We start from the raw sequence: 25,324 nt of genomic DNA, 5'->3' as shown, positions 1-25,324 counted from the left end.
CAAGTGCCAGCCAAGGCCGACAGTGCTTAACTTCGGTGATCTGTCGAGATCCGGGGTACCACTCCGACAAGGCAGTTGGGTGTAAGAGTGAGCATATGTAGGAATTTGATAGCTGTAGATTCGTGGCCTGTGGAGACTTTGGTTTATTGTTTCACGATACTGTAACCCATTTCACGCAAATATGCAACTCCCGAAAGGACTCGACCACACTCTGTCGTCTCCGCATCGGCCATACCAGACTGACCCATGGTTTCCTTTTGCGTAATGAGCCACCCCCACTTCGTGGTTGTGGAGCCTTCCAGTCAGTAGCCCACATTTTGGTGGAATGCCCCCTTCTTTTGGCTCTGCGTACTAAGTACAGGCTTCCCCGCAGTTTACCCTTACTGTTGGCCGACGATTCCCGGATAGTCGAGTTGGTTCTCAGTTTCCTCCGGCAAAGTGGTTTTTATTCTCTGTTTTAAGGTTTTTAATCTAACTTTGGTGTTGGGACAGGGCGGTGAGCGTTCGGGTATCTTCCACTGTGAGCTGTGTTTGGAGATTCCCGACTCCCCTCCCTGGCCAAGATCCTCTTTTCTTCCCCTTTTACTCTGTTTTTATCATTTTTTAGAATTGGTTAGTCTCCTTTTCCCATACGCACTTCTACATTCTAGTGGTTGAACGCTTTTAAGTCGCAGGTGGTCTTGCCTCTATTGCTTCAGAGGTGGGGTGTTTCCTGCCTCTAGTATAGCTTTTGGGTCGCTCACTTGCTGACTTACTTCACTTTGTTTTTACCATTGACGACACGACTGCACCTTTACGTTTTTTAGCCTTTTCCCTTTTATCGTTCTGACTTTTCTGAGATGTCAAACTATCTGCATGGACCACATTTGAAACAAGGGACTGATGACCTTGCTGTTTGGTCCCTTAAACCCCAACCAACCAACCAACCAAATATGCAAAAGCTGGTCCAGCCCTCCTATAGTAAATGCCACGAAGGAACTCATTGGTCCGACGCTACAAGCGGCTGAAAGGAATGATAGTTTGCTAGGTCGTGCAGTATGGGAGAGCCACGTCACCTACCTTTAGTCATGAACTGGTCTTGTTTGCAGCAAGTCAGGTGTCCACACGGATAATGGTACGACGTCCGGAGCACCGCGACCATTGTTGGGGCTTCAGTCGCCCCAGTAGTGGTGTGCTCAGCAACAACAGTGGACTCTTACAGACAAGTTCTGGTTCTGCATACAGTGTTATCATGTGTCGTGTGTTGAGGGACCAAGGAGAATGAACGTTTTCAGATGCCATTCGTTATCGTCATATACTGTAGATCAAGTACCTGGCGTTTCAGTATGGCGTTCCAGTGGGTACTTGGACAAATAATCTCCTTTGGATCGCGTAGCGGCTAATCTGAACAGCAGGCGTTACTTCCCTGACGTCTTAAAGCTGTACTCTATATACGAGGTTTCCGCGACACCTTTCGATAAGATAACGCAAGGCAGCCTATTGACTGTGCGTCTTGACCTACCTCGATGCGGAGTGTGTTCGACTGTTTCACATTCTCCAGATCTCTCTCCCTCTCTCTATCTCTTAGTGAAGAGATCTTGTCACTGGCTGTCGAGCGACTAGCGCACCACAGCTCTCCAGCTACAACGAGTGATGAACATAGACATGTTGTCTTTTTTGCTGTCGACCACTTTTCCCCAGTCGTAGTTATATAAGTTATATAGATTAAACACCGTCTTTCGCGCCGATAATAAAGTCTGATGAAGACAAAACGCACTTTATTCTAAAGCATCTTCAGTGGCCCTTCGTATATCCATCACGAAGAAAAATAACTAATACTCATTCAGCATTTACAGGAAAAACACCACAATAGACACAGTCCTACATCAACCGTCTAATTACCCACAAGATCACAGAGTAAACACACCACCACTTGACAAACACTACAATAATGAGCTGGACGTAATAACTCAGATAGAAAAAAAATAATGGGTACCAAGAATCTATTTTTACAAAATTGGCCAAAGAGACTTGGAAAACATAAAAATTATAAAAATTCAGAGAGTTACAACACCCACCACAAGCATGATCTGCACCAACGCCACTAAATAACAAGGGCTCACCACAGGAACTCAACAGACAAGCTGGTATGCACGCACATACAGAAAAAGGCACACAGAGCTGGGAACATCCTCAAGAAACAATGAATCAAATAGCATACCAAAGCAATAACACAGGAAAGAAATATCTAAAGAAGGAAGATGACGCTAGTAATCGGACAATGTCGGTGTGGCCCCACTTTGTATTGTTGCCAAATTTATTCAAGATGGTGTATCCAAGATGGCGGCCGTACATATGGCAATGTCACACTGACGTCATGCTGGGAAGTTCAAATTTTCGCCGGAAAATAAGTCAGTTGGGCTACTTCCACTCAGGCTCCCTACTACATTTCGGCAAAAGGCATCTGATCTTAACCTCTCAGAACGTGTGTGGAACTGTTTGGAACAGCGGGTGTGACTTAGCAGTCAGGGTCACCGCGATTTGGGTGCTGTCGGGACTAATAATCAGTGCTGTGTTTTACCTGTATAGCTGGAGGAACTTCCTCAGTGTAATAAGGACATTAAAACGCTAGAGATGGTATCTTTTGTCCAGCTTGGTTATTAATTTCCCAATTGGCGTTGTATGAAGACACGATGAAGAAGTCTTGGGAGGCGAATGGGCGCTGACGTGCGGCCAGTCTAGTCGGAGGCGGTTGCGCGTTTGTACGATTTCGACAGTGGCGGCGTTAAGCGTCAGTTGTCAAGCTTCCACGGACCTCAGTGGACTGCCTGGGGCCTCGCGCGTATCGTACTTCTCCGGAAGGCTCCTTAGGAGATGCGATGCACGTGAGTTGCAATTTTTTATTTATTGATGGAAATGAGACAGTGTGCAGGTACAAACATGAATTACCCTACTCCAGTTCTAGTTTTATTGCTGATAAAAGCTGACCGCTCAGCATTGACTGGATATGTATTCATTCCAACCTTGTGTTATAGTCCATCTCCCCTTTTTCCCCTTCTGATAATCTCCTCCTTCCCCACGCTCTGTCACTGACCTCCTGCCCTCTATGTCGAACTGCTTCTACCCCTCTCTTTGTCCACCTCCTTTGCCCGCTCTATCCCCTCACTCCCTCTAAGTCAATCTCCTCCCCCCCCCCTTCTGTTCACCTCCTCCTCCTTCCTATCTGTGTCATCTTCTGCTCCCCACCTTCTCTTTCCATCACCAAGGTATCACCCCTAACCTAACAGCAGACTGGTGTTTCTTACTTCCACAGCATTTCTTTCCAGACAGTAAGTAATGTGTGCATAAAGTTAGGCTAAAATTGATCCATATGTTTAGGACTAAATTTTTAGCCACAGCTTTGTAGTGTACGCACACGTCACGTGTATTTAGTATATATCTATTTTCGCCCTGTAGTTCCGTTTTCACGTAGGTCAAGCTTTATAACAGCATATCTTCTGAACTGTGTATTGTAGAGTGATATAACTTCAGAGGGACATTCACTAGTATATATGAATACAGTCTGAAAAAACGTGTAGCGAATTCAGTTGGTTGTAAAGAAGTAATAAATTAAAACGTCATGTCCGACGTGGCCTTTCACTGGTTAAACAGCAGAAATGTAGTAAATGATAACCTTTTTTTTCCTTTCATCACTTTTTGGGGCTTATCAGCGAAAAGTTTCATAAAGGTTTGAAATTATGTGTGAATTTTTTTTCAAGACACTAAGTGCTCTCAATCTCAGGTAACAGTCTCGGCTTTCGCACGTCGTGGGTTACGCATCTTTTTCAGCGCCACCCATTTGATAGGTAGGAGGTTTTTACCTCTTCCCCCCCCCTCCCCCATCCCCCCCCCCCCCCCCCCCACTCCCAGTGATTATTTCCAGACAATAAGTACGTCGGTCCATGGTTTAGGGAGGAGATGTGGAACACAGATACACATGTACATTTTTAACACATTGTTGTTTATAATATGTATGCCTCCATCTTTTTCTGCAGTTTATTTTGCATGGAATCTTTCACAGTGTTCGTTGCGTTGTCTTCATTCGGCTAATGGAATCTCTTGTCTCGGCAGAACTTGTGTAAACCATGTGTTGCGTATCGCGTAACTATATTTGTTTATGTCGGATTTCGTAGTTTGCCTGTTCCCATTATTCCACCATTACCGCGTCGATTGGGTAGAAAACATCCCAGATATAGTTGTGTTTTTCTAAGAGTATTTGGCATGTGCTTTCATAGACCTTTTGTGTATGGCAGGTGCATCTCCATTGTGATGTTTTCCATGAATAACGTTTCTTCCATTAAGACGTAAGCCAGTCTTGAAGGCGCTGTTTTACCGGTGCCAGGGACTCGTTTAATGTAGAAGGATTTGACTTTCTCTGACGTTACGAGGTAGTTAACTTTGTTTGTCCCGTATTATATGGATTGGGAAGGTCGTCCAATAAGTGAGTTTCCCTATTTTATTTCTCTTCCCTTGATATGCGAGAGCTGGAGAGTTTGACTACTGCGTATTCACAACTCTCACACAGGCTTAAGATGCACACCGCAGCATTAAGCCAATATACTGCCAGTTGGCATGGCGTAACCACTTCAGAGTGTCCCCCATTGTGATCTGCACTTTTCGTTCGTTTCCTCGCAGCAATACGACTATCCGCGGTCGATACCCATCGGGAATTAACCTCTGTCTATGGGGCAGGCTGCATGAATGAGCATTCAAATGTGCCTGAGACCTGGATCAAGCACTCCACCCCTGAGACAAGATGTCGGAGCATGGTGTGTAAGAAACGAGGCGAAAGTGCTTCAGAACAGGCAAAAGTCACATATCCGGCAGGGAAAAGTATGGCAATCATATTTTGGGTCTGTCAGGGGTGTTAGCCGTTTACTACCTGCCTCGCGACACCACAATGAATGTGTGATGTGTTTGGGAATCTGTGTGTTGCCATCAAAAGAAAACGTCTCGGCCTTTTGTCTCGCAAAGTTCTCTTCCTCCATAAAGAACACCCAGGCAGAGTTCGGAAGATTCAACTGGGAAGTGTTCCCACATCCTCCATACTCTCCAGATCTTGCCGCAAGTGATTTTTACATCTTCCCCCAACTGGAAGGACCTCTTGGAGGTAAGCACTTCAACACCGATCAGAAAGTCACGTCAACAGTGAGCAGCTGCTTACGACCCGGGACGCAACCGGGTACTACAGTGATCTGGAGAAACTTGTCACAGCTCCGAAAATGCGACCATGTAGAAAAGTAACAGAAGCAATGTACAGTGTGGTTAAAACTGTTTCAACATGGTAAATTACGGTAATATTTTTTTACGAAATAGGGAAACTTACTTATTGGAGGCTACTCACATCTATTGCCATTTGCGGTATGGCCTTTTTAAATACTATCGTTGCCGTTATTATCGAGAGTTTTTGAGGCTGAGAGCTTAACATATCTTTTGAAAATCATATGTTTGATTTTGCTGTGATAGTCCATTTTCCATGGACCATGATGCGAGTCCGTTTATACCCTTTTGTAGCTCTTGTTTGTCTTATGAACCTATTACCATATTGTCCAAGTAAAGTATGTTGCTGATCTTTATGTTGTCTGCTGCCAAGAGCTTGAATAGTGTCGGACTGATTGGGTCTCACTGTAGTACTGTGTTAAATTTTTGTGTTGAGCGATATCATCAGTTATTTGCATGTGGTTGTATTTCAGTATGCCTGAAAGTACTTTTGTTACTTGACATGTGTCACCATTTAAATGGCTGAGTTTTTCTGTTAATAGTGTCAGAAGCTATAGTCTGTAAAAGCTACAAAACATTTGCCATAGTGTGTCAAGTGTTCTCTGTTAAGCAATTCACTGCAAACTAGATTTCAAGATCAGTTTGGCTTGTATATGCGTAAATATGTCATGGAAGATTGTAGTTTTAATGGAATATTTGTTAATGGTGGGAGAGAGTATCACACACAGCGTTGCCGTGCTTCGACAGGAGCGACACACATTTGGGAACAGTGTGGAAAAATTCCGTGTTACATTCATCTCTTTTGATTGCACTGCTGGATGATGGGTATCTCTTCTACATAGTTATTGCAACTGTAAAAAATAATTTACGAGTATTACAGTTTTTAAAAAAATTTCATCTTATATATTACACTCAAGAGCCAAAGAAACTGGTACACTTACCTAATACCGTCTAGGGTCCCCGCGAGCACCCAGAAGAGCCGCAACACGGCGTGGCATGGTCTCGACTAATGTCTGAAGTAATGCTGGAGGGAATTGACACCATGAATCCTGCATGGCTATCCAGAAATCCGTAAGAGTACGAAGGGGTGGAGATCATTTCTGAACAGCGCATTGCAAGGCATCCCAGATATGCTCAATATTCATGTCTGGGGAGTTTGTGGCCAGCGGAAGTGTTTAAACTCAGAAGAGTGTTCCTGGAGTCACTCTGTAGAAATGCTGGACGTGCGGGGTGTCGCATTGTCCTGCTGGAATTGCCTAAGTCCGTCAGAAAGCACAATGGACGTAAATGGATGCAGGTGATCAGACAGGATGCTCACGTACGTGTCACCTGTCAGAGTCGTATCTAGACCTATCAGGGGTCTCACATCACTCCGACTGTACACGCTCCACACCATTACAGAGCCTCCACCAGCTTACCGAGTGAGTTGGCACAGTGGTTAGCACACTGGACTCGCATTCGGGAGGACGACTGTTCAAACCCGCGTCCGCCCATCCTGGTTTAGCTTTTCCGTGAATTCCCTAAATCGCTCCAGGCAAATGCCGGAATGGTTCCTTTGAAAGGGCACGGCCGACTTCCTTCCCCGTCCTTCCCTAATCCGATGAGACCGATGACCTCGCAGTTTGGTCTCTTCCTCCAAAACAACACAACCCTCCACCAGCTTGAACAGTCCCCTGCTGACATGCAGGTTCCATACCCATACCCGTACTTGTCCATCCGCTTGATATAATTTGAAACGCGACTCGTCCGACCAGGCAACGTGTTTACAGTCATCAACAGTCCATTGATGGGCCCAGGCGAGGCGTAAAGCTTTGCGTCGTGCATTCATCTAGGGTATATGAGTGGGCCTTCGGCTCCGAAAGCCCATATCGAAGATGTTTTGTTAAATGGTTCGCACACTCACATTTATTGACGGCCCAGCACTGAAATCTGCAGCAGTTTGAGGAAGGGTTGCACTTGGGTCACGTTGAACGATTCAGCCGTCGTTGGTCCCGTTCTTACAGGATCTTTTTCCGATCGCAGCGATGTAGGAGATTTGATGTTTTATGGGATTCTTGGCATTCATGGTACACTCGTGAAATGGTCGTACGGCAAAACCCCCACTTCATGCTACCTCGGAGATACTGTGTGTAGTATTCTGCCCACACGTGTAATGTAGGGTGCCTAGGAAGCCGTTTTCTCGTATCGCTAGACAGCAATTCAAGCGGATCAAATTAATGGAGTTTATCACAGTAAGTTAAACTGACAATACCTAACTTTGCCTTTTCACATACGTAGGTGTCTCTCGAGCAATTGGCGACACGAAAATAATCAATGTCCTTCGGTATATACAATTTCAATGCAAACAAAACAATTCAGTTCATAAGTCACTGCTTTAGCGTTGTATGACGGCTCGTCGGCCACTTCACCAGCGGCTAGCCGCCGCGGCTTTTATATTCTCTTCGTGTAGATGCCGCACCTGACTTTGTGTCGTCCAAGTCAGCGAACTATTGGCTGAAGTCGTCTTACAGCCCCGTTTGCTCTTCCTTTCTGTGTTGTCGATCCGGTGCTTGACGTTACGCCGAAACACTGTTTCCCAACGCTTGTTCTCCGACTACAACACCACGTTCAAACTCAAATCCTGACCACCTGCCATTGTAGCAGTAGCAGCCGATCTAACAACTGCGCCAGACGCTTGTTGTCTTACATAGGCTGTTTACATATCTCTGTATTTGAATACGCATTCGTATACCATTTTCTTTGGCGCTTCAGTGTACACACACAATGCTCTGACATAGTGACTTCACTAATCATACATATTACCATTTCAAAAAAACGTAGTCAACCTCCTCCTCCTTCCCATATCAACCCCCATTTATGCTGCAACAACATTTCACAAATAATTCGTTCTTATAAGCTTTGAATTCCACATGTATTACATCCAGTCTTGTTGGAGTAGATATACCATCTTTCGAGGGCATGTACACGTATACAGCTACCTAAGTCAGCATCACCATTATCGGGTTCGCATTCCAATATACATTCTATAATATCGTAAAAGAACTTTTTGATACCAAATCGCAACTGACTTCGTTTACCCACTCCAGCTCCTACAACATCCTGCAACCCATGAAAGATCAGGACGCTTTGATGCTTTAGAAATGCGCACAACGAAAAATCGAGCTTTTCATTTTAATGTAACAACACCAAACACGAGTATTGGTGCAATGACACTAGTGCTGTCGAAGAGAGGAATGCCAACACAATATGCTGTACGTAGTCGTCAACTGCCCTTGATACATGCCAGTTTACCGTACCGCTTCTCGCACTCTATTGGAACGACTGTCACCTTCGTAGCTAACCATACATTCTCAGTTTCCACTATGACTTTGGAGTCATTGTCAGGCACTGCCTCAACGTTAATACACATAGGCCTGTTCGTGGTCGAGTGATACGTACTGGCAAAAAGTAAAAGCACTTTGACAGCTCAGTTGTGAGTGGACATGCCGTCTACCAAGCGTGAGAGTCCATATCTGTTTCTGTTACGTTGTTGGCCTGTGAAGCAAATGCATCTTGTTGGTACTGCTGTGATCATATCGGTTGGTGTATTACATGCGAAAATGTAACGGGAAAAATAGCTGTGAGAAAGACGATTTATTTCGGTTTATTTCTCCTGAAAACATAAGTACGGATTAGGGCATGTATGGAGGTATAAGACCACCATTTTTAGTCGGCGTGTGAGACTGGGATAGTCGGCCGCAGTGGTCTAGCGGTTGTAGGCGCTCAGTCAGGAACCGCGCGACTGCTGCGATCGCAGGTTCGAATCCTGCCTCGGGCATGGATGTGTGTGATGTCCTTAGGTTAGTTAGGTTTAAGTAGTTCTAAGTTATAGGGGACTTATGACCACAGATGTTGAGTCCCATAGTGCTCAGTGCCATTTGAGAGTGGGATAGAAGGGTAATCGATAACACTTGTACAATGTACCCTTCCACGATGCACATGGAATTGTCTACAAGAAGGTCGAATTCACAAAGACCTATGGGGAAGGTCTGAACGTAAATAATCCAACTGTTGCAGATAAAAGGGATTAGATATCCTCTGCACCAGTGGTTCTCAGACTTTTCAATAACGCGCACCCCCTGTTTATCCAAAAAGTGATCTGCGGACCCTTTTGCAATGCCCTCTGAAATTTCACATACTATTAAAAAAAATTTACTAATTAGTGTTACCACTGACAAGAAAAATATCAAGAAAAGTAATGCAATGAGTAATTTATTCTTAAGATACATAATTGCTGTCTAGTGAACGAAATTTTAATTGAAAATATATTGACTTACAGTAATACAGTGACAGTACAGTAATACAGGAAATACAGTAATACAGTACAGTGACGGAAAATCAAAGTCTTCCTTTTGAAAGTAAATCCACATCAGAAACAATATTTTCAAATGTGGGGGCACTGATGTAAGGAATGAAATACTTCGCGTTTTTCCATAATTCCACTGAAATCTGGAATAAGTTTCGTCCTCATCAATCTCAGATCCGATTCCACTTTAAGACGATCCCGGTTTAAGGTTTTAATACAGCAAAGAGCAGAAAAGGTTTGCTCAGCTAAGTGTATTGTAGGGAAAGGCGTCAAATGTTTCAACGCCTCTTTAGAGAACTTTTCACACTTACAGCACACACACAGCCAAAAGCTATGAGGTTCATTTACTTTGAAAATGATTTTCCATGAAGTATTGTACGATAGTTCCAATAGCAGTTTTGGTTGCGTGTCGCGGATTTCTACATCAGTGGAAGGGTTTTCAATCCATCAGTTACCAAGTTGTTCTCGAAGACTTGCAGCTAATACTCTGAAGTGTCTTAAAAGTGTTCGTGCACTTCAGCTGAGTTGTCCCCTGAAGAATCAGTGAACCGCTTGAGAACTGGAAATGATGAATAGTTATTGTTTTGTCCATCTTCTGCTCACAACTGTAGTTTCCAATTGTAGCTTCAACTTTACTCTCAGCTCTTAGTAATTGAAAACGTACTTCCTGCATAACAGCCTGACTTCCGTTTAATTACAATATGTTTCAATTTTTAAGCGTCGCGGACACCCTGTCCAGGTCCCGTGGACCCCACTTTGAGAAACACAGCTCTACACTATTGTCAGAAACATTAAATGGCATAAAATACTGAAGGGTCAGCCAAAGCGGAAGAAAAAAGGAATCAGATTCGTTGTGGAGGAATATAAAAGGAATGTAGTCCACCCACGAAGGAAGTTGTTTCCAAAACAATGCTATTGACAAAAAAGTAGCTCGACGCCAATGGTTGTGGTTGACATGCTAAGCAGCCAAATCAGCACAAATGGTCTGGTGGATAGCTCTGTAACACTGCTAGGAACGGATTACGACGATAGAAAAAAAAACAAAAACGTGACCTATTTTTCTCGAAGTTACAAGACTAAGATCAGGAATCCACACGCGGGTGTCCGACTTCTGTGTGTGTGTGTGGGGGGGGGGGGGCAGATATATCTGATCCACATGATACAAAACAACAATTCGCTTATGTCTTCGGAAAGTAATGTTTCCAAAATAACCACCACTACGCACTTATGCACTGCGTATGTCGGAGAAATATGCACCACCCTATCCTAAACTGCAATTGGACATCACTGACCTTGGGAGCTACTATCTACTGCAAACGAACCTTTACCATCTATAAAGCGTCATAGAAATCGTGAAATTTTGTAGATGTGGATTAAATTTGCCATTATAGTAAAATAACAAGGGCTGGGCTAGTTGTTGTACGATCGTCTGAATTGTAATGTAACGGTTACAAAAAGAGAGACAAGTACCGAAGACTGTAGATCAATTACATTTCGAAATCAGGTAGGTGCAAATGCAACGTATCTAAGACTGCAAGATTCGTTAATGGTGATAATGTGGGAGGAATCGATTGACAAAAGTGGGATGAGAGGCGATCTCTTCACCGCTTCTTCTAAGTGTTGTGCGCAAACATGTTACTTCTTCCCACGTACGCCTCACGTAATGACTACAACGAAATTGGGGTTAATACGTAGGTATACCGGGAGACACTATTTTTTCACACTCATTCGAGGGATAGTTAGAGTGCACAAATACCTCGAAGCAACAAGGGGCATGTAGCATAAAAACCAGAGAAGGGGTTCGAACTTTTCAGTTACTTCTGGAAGAGAATGTTAAACATCGCCAACATAGCATTTTCTTTCAGTTGCTCAGTTATGGAATATAATTACGTACTTCGACAATTATTATCAGTTCAAATGGCTCTGAGCACTATGGAACTCAACTGCTGTGGTCATCATTCCCCTAGAACTTAGAACTATTTAAACCTAACTGACCTAAGGACATCACACACATCCATGCCCGAGGCAGGATTCGAACCTGCGACCGTAGCAGTCGCACGGTTCCGGACTGCGCGCCTAGAACTGCGAGTTCACCGCGGCCGGCTATTATCAGTCCTCTGCTAAGTTTCGACAGGATAAATGAAGTGATGGAGACTTCCTGAGTGATGGAGAAGAACAGGTGAATAGTGCACATTTTTCCGTGAGTTTTGTGTGTCTACAAATGGATGGACTAACATCGTAATAGGCGCACTAAATTTACGTTGTTGATTCTTAGATAAAATACTGCGAATGAAGTTATGGAATTACGCTGCAGCTCAAAAATTTTGACATGCTTTCTGTACGCCATTCAGGAATGGTACAAACTGCGGAGAAAAAACAGATGTACTTGACAGCTCCTAGAAATTAAACACTGTACATCTGATAGTTCCGATAGTGAAAGGTAAAACGAGGGGAGAGCCATTTGCCGTATTTGGAGCGTCGGTTTGTGGGTGACACATTCATTGACAATCATCCTATCACAATGAGGGAAAAATAATTATCAACCCGTAACTGAACGTGAATTTCGAACAACAAACCGAGTCGTATATCTCTGGAAACGCATAAAAGCTATGTGTCATGCAGAACTGACGTCGTATTCTGTGTAAATGGTATACAAACTAGGTATTAAGATGCTGGAATGCATTCCATCCGTATTACATATCTATGGGTTAGCATATAGATTTTTAATCAATTGCTGGAGAGTGTTTGGTCCGCTAAGATGAAAACTGTTAGTCGTCCTACAGTTCAACAGTCTGCGTGTGGCAGATGCTACGCAACATCTGTTTAACATGGAATACGTTAGGTTTGTTATGAAAATAAAATGATTTTACTAAAGAATTACACAGGGACACAGTCGAAGCCATCATTACTCGTTTCTTAATAGTGATGGCATGCAATTTGACCACTAGACCAGTTTCGTATTAATGTCCGATATAAAGCGTCCGGATATTTCCGATTAGATTGCGTGTCTCTAAAATGGAAGCAAAATCTCGCATAAGTTCCGTTGACTGATTGTTAATGTCCTTGGTTCTTTCAGCAGCAGCAGACGGTGCTTTGCTAGCGGTGGCAGGTCTTGGCGGACTACATAATGACCCTCTGGCTGTACGCCTATTGCGGTCCAGTGAATGCGGAGAGATGGAGTCTATGGCTTACGTTATTTCATGTGAGGCTGTCCTTGCCAGAGACCGCGCGTCATAGAACTGCTGTCCCTTCTAGACGTGCGAGAGAGGATATAAGGAACACAGAGCGGCAGTAGTCTTGGGTGTGCCAGGGGGACACAATAGTGTGTGGTGTTTGTTTAAATATAGACGTTGCCAATATTCACATGCTATCCGGCAGTTTACGTCCTTAAAATGCGGAGCAGAGGTGACGGCTGTTGTGAACTGAATGTGAAGTTTGAACACTGGGAACCGAAAGAGTCGTGCAGAAAATTAACGTTCTCCCGGTTGTTTCGGCTTCGCGCATGCCTTATATTATTAGTGATGCATATAGCTTTATCTGTAGAAGCGTTTCCACCGCTATTTTATGTGAGTCCATTACAATCATATAGAGTTACGTCACACATTGAAAGTAGGGGTGGGGGTGGTAAGTTCATTTAAGCGGAGTTAGGTATATTTGTTGTTAAACAAGAATTATTTAACGCTATAGCTCCATGCAATTTCTTAAATAATCGCAATGTGGTGAAAGTTTTATACCTATTTTTGTACGTGTGTCTTCATGAAAAAATGTGGCTATTTGTGCAATACTCGAAACAAGTCGGTAAGACCGTATATAGCTGTAGTGTGTTTACAGAAGGTAGATAACAGGAGTTAGTTTGTTGGTAAATAATGCAGTACAGGAATTTGTAAACATTTGCGGTCCAGTATTTACGCGAACCTTCTTGAAATATCGGTAAAATTATCCCAGCCTCGTATTTGTGTGTGTCATGTTAAAGACTTGATAAAATAGCAGCGAGACCCATATTTGTGTGTTTCATCTTAAGAAATCGATAAAGTACGAGTAGCAATAAAATTCGTAGTTACTTAAGTCTTAAAAATCAGTCAAATTACCCCAAAACTGTATATGTTGCAGAAAATAGCATTAGTCGAGATGCTTGGTTGGAAATTTGCGAAGAATCATTGGTGGAAATGTGCTAATATCACTGACTCTGCTGCTCGAGCGAGGTATAGACTGAAAATCTTAAATTAGCACTCAGGTTGCAGGGGACAGTAAGGGGGAGCGGGGCGGTGATGGGGGCTGCACCATTAAGAGCTGTGAGGAAAAACACTTATTTTCTTTCCCAAACTAGTTTCGGTGACAATGTCGCTGTCATCAGTGGGTTTTTCTTTATTCTAAAACATGCAAAATTAGCGTCGCTCAAAACAAAACAAAACAAAACGTTATTACATGTGTGGGGTTTGGTTACAGATACTTAATGAGTGAGTAGTTTTATAATTACGTATTCATTTTGTCACAGCATGGTTTCTTTGTTTGTTGGTTTTATTTCCGGCATATCTTCTGTGTTTTGGTGCCATTTGTTCGGCTTACAGCATATCATCTGCAAGTCTATGAGCGGCTGTTATTAAAAATATAAAATGTTGGACTACTGGAAATTGCGATAGCGTTGTGGATACAATTTTCGTGGGGAGACGCCATTTTTGGGTCACAAATTACCATCTCCATGGTGGAAGTTATCGGACTCCTGGATAAACGTGAGCACAAGTGGGCTACTCGGCCGTCTTGACCATCAATTATAACGATATACAGACCATTAATTGCTCGGTAATGTTCTAATTAATCAAAACAAAAGCGCAAGTGAGCGTTTTTTTTACGTAAGGACGCGAGGGCAACTGGCCGGGTTATTTACTCGTACTTCAGGATAACAATGGTGTCATTGTAAACTGGTTCAGCGTTCGCCACTTTTTATTACGTGTTTACGGTCTACACAGAAATATGCGTTCATTTGGGTCTTGGAGGCAGTCTTGGTTCCATAGACACTTGTTCAAACTGGGCTACCCAGCGTGTAGATTATTGGCAGCGTCGGGCGTACGAGGATGTCTTACGCGTGTTGAAGTTCTCCACATTGGCAGTTTGCCTCTCCGGTAATGTACGCTCACCACTTAGTTATGCTGGTCCGCATCAAAAAATGGTTCAAATGGCTCTGAGCACTATGGGACTTAACATCTGAGGTCATCAGTCCCCTAGAACTTAGAACTACTTAAACCTAACCTACCTAAGGACATCCCTAAGGACATCACACATATCCATGCCCGAGGCAGGATTCGAACCTGCGACCTAGTAGTCGCGCGGTTCCTGACTGTAGCGCCTAGAACCGCTCGGTCGCCTCGGCCAGCTGGTCCGCATCATTCCGGTTTGCAGTCTGTTCATGGCCTTCCACGTTGGGTAAGATATTTGAATATTAGCAGAAGACTCTTCCTTCATATTTAGGATATGTCCCTTGGATGTCTTGTTTTGCGATGATTTTAGTGGAGATAAAGAAGTTCCAAATAGGATCAGTACGTTTCGTCACAAATTAGTTTAGTCACAAATTAGTTTAGTAACATGAAAGATTTGCGGAAAAGTCCATAAATCTGCAGTGACAGTCGATAAGTATTATGGCTTGAAACGTGTCAACAGAACAAACATAGAACAGACATTACAAAAAAGAGAGAATGAAAATACTCGTATATTTATATGGTTAAATACTGGCCATTTACGTTTTTTCTGTATGAAGACTTATTATTTCAGTTTAAGAATATGTCTATGGTACAGAGGTAGTTGTTAAGGAGAAACATCTGTAATCTACATTCGAAAACACTTCTGCTATCTGTTGAGGCATTTTATTTCCATGGATAGACTGACGAAGAGTTTTTATAACTGCATATTTCGGCCTTTCTGTGCTCAGGTTGGATTCACTAATGGGCAATACGGATCATTAATTTTCTGTGTGGTGCTGCAGTTGTGAATATCTCTGTTAATCTCAAATTCCAGCGGATAGTTGATATCGAATATCGCAATTGAATAAATGTACTGCAAAGCTGTGTTTAATACTCCCTGCTGCTTAAAGACATGCCTCCAGTGTGTATGTTTGTTAACCGCACACGTAATATTAATTACGCTCTTTTGCGCAACTAATACATTGTGTCTAAGTAGGGATGTACCCCATAATATTACCCTGGAAGACATCGATGAGCAAAGGCATGGAAAACATATTAAATGTCTCCAAGCACTATAGGACTTAACATCTGAGGTCAGCAGTCCCCTAGACTTAGAACTACTTAAACCTAACTATCCTGAGGACGTCACACACGTCCATGCCCGAGGCAGGAATCGAACCTGCGACCGTAGCAGCAGCGCGGTTCCGGGCTGAAGCGCCTAGAACCGCTCGGCCACAGCGGCCGGCGAAAACATATTAACTTCTATATCCGCAAAGTAGTCAATTATGCTTATGGTAACAATAGCGGAATCTAAATGTTGTTGCAGGTGTACGATACGGTTTTTCCAGTTTACGTTTTCCTCATTACGCACGCCTAAGAGTTTCGAACTGTTTGCACTGTCCATTTTCTTGTTGGTACGCTAGGTTAATAGAAGGTGGGATATTTGACGGTACAAAACTGAATGAGCTGTGTTTTTTCAAAGTTCACGGCCAGCCCATTTGAGCAAAACCAGTCAATAACTTTCACAAAATCATCATTTATTATTTACTCTGTTGATGCTTCTTTTCTAGGTTTCACAACAATGCTTGCATCAGTTGTAAACAGGACCAATTATCATTTCTGATTCAAATAACATGGTAGTTCATTAACATAAAGCAAGAAGTATTCTCCGTCACACGCCGTTAGGTGGTTTTCGGAGTATGTCTGTGGATGTAATTCAATGGTTTGTTCCTTCTCCAGTTACTATCAACTGAGGAAAGAAAATGTATTATATCCTACTGCTGCTGTGCTCTTTCATGATCAAACTTCACATTCTCAAAACGCTTAAAGAAACGTTAGGGTGGAAAACCGTCGACGTCTTTACATAGTTCCAACATTCCGCCTCCAGACTGAACGGTACTAGAGCATGCATCTCAGTCACAGATAGCAGGTTTACTTAACGAAGTGGAACATACTACTGATCCAACGGTTACCTCAGATAAACACCGCTATGAAGGCTTAGCCAACAGAGCATAAAAGCCGGTACGCTCTGGTTGTTGGGCATCTATTGATGGTTTTCCAGGCACGCACTACTGCCGAACACACGGATTCCGTCCACACCGGCTGTTATAAATAGCTGTATTCCGTTTTGCCCTGATAATGCACGGAACGGTCAGGACAAGCACTGCTGAACAGAAGTAACAGAATCTGTTACACTCTGCTTGACTACTGGGTTCCGCCTCCTATCGAAACAAACAATGGCAAGTCGTTCTAGAACAATTCTACTTTTTATTTCTTATTAGCAGGAATGGATAAGAATTTCGCAGTTTTCTTTCAATACTTTGGCCAGAAATTATACTGAATCTGTTTAGGTTTTATTGGCTCTGAGCACTGTGGGACTTTAACAGCTGAGGTCATCAGTCCCCTAGAACTTAGAACTACTTAAACGTAACTAAGGACATCACACACATCCATGCCCGAGGCAGGACTCGCGCGGTTCCGGACTGAATCGCCTAGAACCGCACTTTGGTTTTATTGGTTCGAAAGGTACTGTCCGGGCAAAACAGCTTAATAATTGATAATCGCATCATATCCGAACACTCTTAAAGAGCTTCCGACGCTTTATACTAGGCAATTTATATATACCGTAAACAGCAACGGTCCCATCACACTTCCGTGCGATGCTCCGAAAACCTCATTTACTTCTGTCGATTTTATTCCCTTGAGAGCGACTTGTTTCCTGTCTGCAAGGAAGTCTTAAATTTAGTAGCAAGTCAGGCCCGATACTCGGTAAGTACGTATTTTTCTTTCACTAAACGGAAATGTGGGACGATGGCAAATACTTTCCTGAAGTCAATGAATACGGCATTAACCTGAGCACCGTCGTCTACAGCTGCATGGATATCATTGGGGAACAGAACGAGCCGAGTTTCGCAAGATCTGTGTTTGCGATATCCGTTAATTTTCATAGAGAATATTTTGGTTCTCCAAAAACGTCATAATTCCTGAGCATAAAATGTGTTCCATAACAGATTGACTTCAGCGATATAGGACTATAATTATGTGCATCTGTCCTACGACCCTTATTGAAAATGGCAAAAACTTGCGCTTTTTTTCCAGTCGCTAGGTACCTTTCGTTTCCCTAGCGATCTGCGACAAAAGGCTGCAAACCCGTTTACATAATCTTGGTAGGCTCGTATAGGTGCCTCGCCTGGTCCTGATGCTTTTCTCTACTAAGCGATTGTAGCTGATTTTCAATGGCGCAGGAATCGTAAATAACTTGTTTTATTACTACTCGTGCGGGAAGTCCTTTGTTTATTAACGACAGATGTTTCTTTTATAGTGAGCTCTGAGCTGAAAAGCCAAGGATATCGTAGATTCTGTTGGTATATCGCCCAATACGTCATGTCTTTGTTAGCGCGGTCCCAGTCCGTTAACTTTGTCCATTCTGCTTTTGCTTTGTTGGGAGTGCGCCATGAAAATGGCTGTTCGGTTGGTGTAATCGGCAGGAAGTACAGTAGATGCTTTACCTTTTCCGCCATGGGAATCTATATGGGAGTATTATTAGGGTAAGCTAGTGCCCTACGCTCAGAAGTTTCATACAGTTATTTTTCCCTCAGTGTTTTATGCCCTTGCTAAGTTAGTTCTGCTGAAAACTGCTGAACGCTGACGATCATGCATTTCCGAAGCAGTATTGCACAGAGACAATTTTAAATGTCTCATTTTCGATTTCTTACTGTTGGCTTAAGAGTATACATAGTTTTTTAACCTGTTCGATATGGAGACACAAATGAGCTAATTGCTGTAGCTGCCTTTGGGCGTCGATTTAAATCAATGGAGTAAGCTGAAAATTTGTGGCGGACCAGGATTCGAACCCAGGTCTCCTGTTTACTAGGCACATGTGCTTACCACTGGGTGATTCGGACACAAGGGTCATTGCAACTGCACGAACTACCCTTGCACGCCTTCCGTCAGACTCAGACTTCCAACTCATCCACACACTGCTGATGTAGTGCTCCTTGCCCTTTATCCTCATTATTTCACGACGTTTTACTGATTCCCGCAAGAGTTCGAGCGTCGTATGCGTCTGCATCGGAGTGGTCGATTGGTCGTCCTCACAATTGTATATGTGGTGTCTGTTCTTCCGGACCCATTAGCAACAGCTTTACAATACATTTAACCTCTCTGAACTTTGTTGTGAGGAATCGCGCAGTATTTGAAACTAATAGTGGCATTTACAAATGTAACTCCAGGGAAGAAAATATCGCTCATTGTCCACAAGACCAGTTTCCTTGTGAAGTAAGGGTGCTGGAATATTATTTCTGTTGAAAATAGTCCCTCCTTTGCTTTCTATAAACAATGTTGAGTAGTCGCTTCTGGTTCCCATCCGTTATTTTGTAGTGGAACTGATAATTAACAGACACAATGTACAGAAAAGGGTGTCAACAGAACGACCAGTAGCATGGATATAACATAGTTATTGTTGTTGAGATTCCGGTTCGTCAGTGCTACATCTACATCTACATTCATACTCCGCAAGCCACCCAACGGTGTGTGGCGGAGGGCACTTTACGTGCCACTGTCATTACCTCCCTTTTCTGTTCCAGTCGCGTATGGTTCGCGGGAAGAACGACTGTCAGAAAGCCTCCGTGCGCGCTCGAATCTCTCTAATTTTACATTCGTGTTCTCCACGGGAGGTATAAGAAGGGGGAAGCAGTATATTCGATACCTCATCCAGAAACGCACCCTCTAGAAACCTGGCGAGCAAGCTACACCGCGATGCAGAGCGCCTCTCTTGCAGAGTCTGCCACTTGAGTTTGCTAAACATCTCCGTAACGCTATCACGGTTACCAAATAACCCTGTGACGAAACGCGCCGCTCTTCTTTGGATCTTCTCTATCTTCTCCGTCAACCTGATCTGGTACGGATCCCACACTGATGAGCAATACTCAAGTATAGGTCGAACGAGTATTTTGTAAGCCACCTCCTTTGTTGATGGACTACATTTTCTAAGGACTCTCCCAATGAATCTCAACCTGGTACCCGCCTTACCAACAATTAATTTTATATGATCATTCCATTTCAAATCGTTCCGCACGCATACTCCCAGATATTTACCGGAAGTAACTGCTACCAGTGTTTGTTCCGCTATCATATAATCATACAATACAGGATCCTTCTTTCTATGTATTCGCAATACATTACATTTGTCTATGTTAAGGGTCAGTTGCCACTCCCTACACCAAGTGCCTATCCGCTGCAGATCTTCCTGCATTTCGCTACAATTTTCTAATGCTGCAACTTCTCTGTATACTACAGCATCATCCGCGAAAAGCCGCATGGAACTTCCGACACTATCTACCAGTGCATGGTTACACACAGTGAGCAAACGGCTCTTGACCTCCGACCCTTCAGATAGCAAGTGACGTCATGCTGCAGAACATGAGAGCGGGTTTTTCTGGGCGATCGCGTAGCATAAAATCGAGGAACTTTTAAATCTGTAAAATCTAATACACTATTTCAATTATTCAGTGAAGGACATTTAGAAGACAATGCCAGTTCACTATTATCCAGATGATTTAATCTTTCCTGATTAGAATAATCTTTCCTGAGTAGAATATCTAGCAGTACATTTTTAGAATGTTACAGAGTCCCGGCGTAAATAGTGGCAGTCATTATTCGTCTGAGAAAGTTAATAACTAGGTCTTCTCCTCCGCAGTTAAATATAACTTCAATATAACATCGCCGGTTGTCGTTTCCTCAAGGCAGTGACATTACTGGATCGAGTACCACAGCAATAGATTCTCTTCCGTTTGGGCGCAGGCAACGTACAGCTGCAGAGATGCTACGTTCGAATGATTATATTATTGCAGAATAGTTGTCATACTGGTAAACAAGCTTACGCAGTATTCAACTAACATATAGGATGCATGTGGCTGGATTTCGCGTCAGATGTGACAAAAAGGGCTCTTAGTCTGCTCTATAGGATGCTCCAAACCTTTAGGCCAAAAACTGACAAAGATAACGAACTAATGGACGTAAATTATGTTTGTATTTAGACATACCTCTTACGCCTTATAGCAACATCTTAAGCTTATGTTGCAACGGTTCATCTATATCCACATCTGTACTCTACAAGTCACTGTTCGAAGTACTGCGGATGATACGTAGTCCATCCTACTTGTCCGTTGTGGATACTCATCAGCGTCCTTCTAGGCGAACAACCAGTCAAATACACAACAGGTGTTTATACTTGTTTCAGTATCAGAATGGGAATATGAGAATATTCTGAACAAAATCTGTTTTAACCACAACCGTTTCGTGAAATGGTTCGTTTAGAAGTAAGAAATAAAACAGATTAGAGAAACATTTGACGTGCCTATGAATGATGTTAGAAACCATGTACAGCAAATGAGTAGCCGTCAGAAAATTTAATTTTAATGTATAATTTAGAATCTTACAATTTTAAAGAATTGTAGAGGATATTTGTCTGGTGGATTGTGTTGAATAGTTAAACACTGAACTTTAAAATCTCACTCGGTACCTCATTTACTGTACAACATTTTGTACGTCATTCAAAGGCGTGTCAAATGTTTCTCCAATCTATTTTATTTCTTACTTTGACAAATCATTTCATAAAACATTTGATCTTTTATCCAGATGATTCATCTTCAAGAAGATCCAACACCAATAATAATACTCTGCGATTATTATTATTATTATTTTTTCAGGATCTAGGATACCTTTCTGTTGGCTGAACTACCTCATTTCTCCTAAGTTTCTAACCACGGCGATAATTTCCAGGCGTTATATTATGCCGCGCCATGCAGTGGATCCATGTCTCCAAGATCTCGAAAAACAAATTTTAAAAATGCTCCATATTCTAACATCAGTCATTAAGTGAAAAATTCTACGGTCACAGCACAGACGATTGTGTATTGTTTTTCAGGTAGCACCACCAATGCTGGTACAAGTAACTTTATTACCGTACATACGAGGTGTGTTCAAAAAATAACGAGAGTTCTTGTTTTTCTGGAAATATTTTATGCATTCGTCTACTTCCTACTTCCCCTTACAAATAATTCCAGGTAGATGTTATACACTTAAGACAGCGCTTTTTCAATCCCAAAACATAATGGAATTTGATCTATGATACAGCTTTTAGCCCTCTCGACGATGCCTTTGTAAACTCATCTATGCTCCTAAAATGACACCAATTTAAGGTTATCCTTATTTGTGGGTACAGAAAAAACTCACTTGAAGTCATATCTGGGACATAATTACAAAATAGTTTGTGCCCAAAATCTCCGATATAAGGAATGTAGAGTGGCGCAAAAGTCCAAGAATTATTCCGCCATAAATCAGAAGTTTTCAAGCAGATGGCGTAGAACTTTGAAGTTGCACTCCTTACTGAACCTTTAGCCTTGTGTCAAGAACTCGTGAAGGTCCATGCAATTAAAATCGAAGAACACAGCATACATAACCTTGACATTTGACCACACTTGCCGAGCCGTTTCCGCTCTTGGCGATTCAAAACACTTCTACTGGGACGAATTTCGACGTCATATCCTTAGTCATGTTTCGTCACCTGTTACGTCACGTTTCAGTAGTTCTGCATCGTTGCTGATCTCATGTAAATGACTCCTGAGCAACTTGCATTCGGTACTTTTCCCCTCAAACTAAAGCATTTTAAAAAATAAAAGTACAAGTTTCATAGCCGAAAAATGTACACGGCACGAACTAGTTGATATGATACCATCATCAGTGACTCCGCTGAAAGTGATCGTTCACCACCATTTCTATCTCACTCTCCACGATTTCATCGGTTGCGTCCTGGGGCGCGTATGGAGTTCGTCATCTTCAACGCCTTCACGGCATTCTTCGAAACGTTTATACCACTCCCACCTTCACGCAGAGTGCTCTGACTCGAACTGAGCGTTGATGGGATTGATTACAGCAGTAGTCCCACCTGGCGGTGACTGCAACTTGTAACATAAAGACATTATTCAACGTTTATACGTATTTTCCGGACAAACCTCTTATAGAGCCCCCTGAAACTAGGCAATCACAGTCACAAGATCATACAAAAAACCTAGACAACCCAGAACTCCCTATACACAAAGACCTATCAGCTCAAAAACAGACTTAAATCCTGGTCACCTTTATGGAAAATTGGCGACGAACTGCAAGGCTTCGACTCGGAGATAACTTGGAAAGAATTATGGGTTGTAAGTGGACATACGAACCGAAACGTAGTGGAAGACTCTAATATGAAGACTGATGGATTCATCCTCCGGAGGAAATTGCGGACATCTGTGAACCGTGTCAGGGCAAGTGTTGCTAAGTGTAAACAACTAATGAACAAATGCGGCCTATCAGACAGTCCAGAATGAACTTCAAGCCTTCGGTTCGGAGATGGCTTTGAAAGAACTGTGGGCTTTAAGAGGATAAGAATCGAAACTTAGTACTGAAACTGAATGTGAATGCCGGGAAGTCAGGTGCGTGGTTACGAGGGTGAGCTGAAGGACACACACACACACACACACACACACACACACACACACACACACACACACACACACACGCACACTTACTCCCACTCAGCCACAGAGTGACTGAAGAACATTCGTAATATTGTATTGTACTAGAAGAACGTGTATAAAGAACACTAACTCAGCTATCAGCATATTTTAATTAATTAAATATTTGATGAATACCGAACGAGTAAATAAATAAATGTGGCCGTTATTGATGAAGGTAAAATCTTATAGACTGATAGATCGCCTCATGCTCCTCTTCAGTTTTTTTTTCTTTGCGCAATCGACGCTTCAGTCTCATTAAGAGTGCTGAAGCATCGACTGTGTAACAACTAACAAAATTGTACCCCTCAGATTCATACTGACCAGTTGAAGAACAAGAAGCACACTCCAGTCCACGATGCAGGACGTGGACTTCCCTTTTCGAAGTGCACATACGTACAGCGTGGTGCCAGAATCCTATGCCGAAGAAGTTATACAGACGGTAGTGGATCCTAAGCTCAACATTAACTGTTTGTACAGAAGGAACCAATGGGCGAAAATGAATAATTTTGCCGGTAAAAGGTCTTTAATGAACAATGTGTGTTGCGTGACTTTCGTCAATTACTTACGAGGTGTGTTCAAAAACGAAAGCAACATTGTAATTTTACCTGTTTTGTTCGATTCACGCAGCTTTTGCGTGGTTGCGATGGTAAACATGCCAGAAATGTATCAGCAGCGTTAGGCACATCTATTATTAGTCGCAGCTGTCAAGAATGTTACTTGTGTTTCCATAGTTTCTTCGATTATTTATTTAATTAAAAAACGGATCAGATAACTTGCATTCATTTTTACTGTCAGAAAAGAGTAAAGTGCTGCAAAGTTCTACAAACATTAAGTATTGCTTTTGGCGAGTCTGAGTACAAGGGTTTACGAGTGGTATTAATTAATTAATTAAATAAATATTTGATGAATACCGAACGAGTAAATAAATAAATGTGGCCGTTATTGATGAAGGTAAAATCTTATAGACTGATAGATCGCCACATGCTCCTCTTCAGTTTTTTTTTTCTTTGCACAATCGACGCTTCAGTCTCATTACCTTCATCAATAACGGCCACATTTATTTATTTACTCGTTCGGTATTCATCAAATATTTAATTAATTAAAATATGCTGATAGCTGAGTTAGTGTTCTTTATACACGTTCTTCTAGTACAATACAATATTACGAATGTTCTTCAGTCACTCTGTGGCTGAGTGGGAGTAAGTGTGCGTGTGTGTGTGTGTGTGTGTGTGTGTGTGTGTGTGTGTGTGTGTGTCCTTCAGCTCACCCTCGTAACCACGCACCTGACTTCCCGGCATTCACATTCAGTTTCAGTACTAAGTTTCGATTCTTATCCTCTTAAAGCCCACAGTTCTTTCAAAGCCATCTCCGAACCGAAGGCTTGAAGTTCATTCTGGACTGTCTGATAGGCCGCATTTGTTCATTAGTTGTTTACACTTAGCAACACTTGCCCTGACACGGTTCACAGATGTCCGCAATTTCCTCGGGAGGATGAATCCATCAGTCTTCATATTAGAGTCTTCCACTACGTTTCGGTTCGTATGTCCACTTACAACCCATAATTCTTTCCAAGTTATCTCCGAGTCGAAGCCTTGCAGTTCGTCGCCAATTTTCCATAAAGGTGACCAGGATTTAAGTCTGTGTTTGAGCTGATAGGTCTTTGTGTATAGGGAGTTCTGGGTTGTCTAGGTTTTCTGTATGATCTTGTGGCTGTGATTGCCTAGTTTCAGGGGGATCTATAAGAGGTTTGTCCGGAAAATACGTATAAACGTTGAATAATGTCTTTATGTTACAAGTTGCAGTCACCACCAGGTAGGACTACTGCTGTAATCAATCCCATCAACGATAGTCAGAGCACTCTGCGTGAAGGTGGGAGTGTGCGGCAGCTTGTTGACAGTTACCATTTTTCACCTACCGTCGGCATGGAGGTCTTTCTGATTGAGGAACAGCGCGTCAACATCAAGTATCTTGCAAAGCTAGGCAAGAATGGCCGTGAGATTTTTGAA

At 42.6% G+C, this 25,324-nt stretch overlaps 1 protein-coding gene across 4 annotated transcripts in view; it reads left to right on the top strand.

Moving 5' to 3' along the window:
- Positions 1-25,324, top strand: part of LOC126278176 (protein cappuccino-like) — a 350,827-nt gene that overhangs the window by 147,937 nt on the left and 177,566 nt on the right. The gene's annotated exons all lie outside the window — the stretch shown is intronic.

The sequence above is a fragment of the Schistocerca gregaria genome, chromosome 6 (genome assembly GCF_023897955.1).
Source record: "Schistocerca gregaria isolate iqSchGreg1 chromosome 6, iqSchGreg1.2, whole genome shotgun sequence".
Lineage (NCBI taxonomy): Eukaryota > Metazoa > Arthropoda > Insecta > Orthoptera > Acrididae > Schistocerca > Schistocerca gregaria.
Note: the sequence above shows the minus strand (reverse complement) of the source record. Positions and strands in the feature narration are given on the sequence as shown.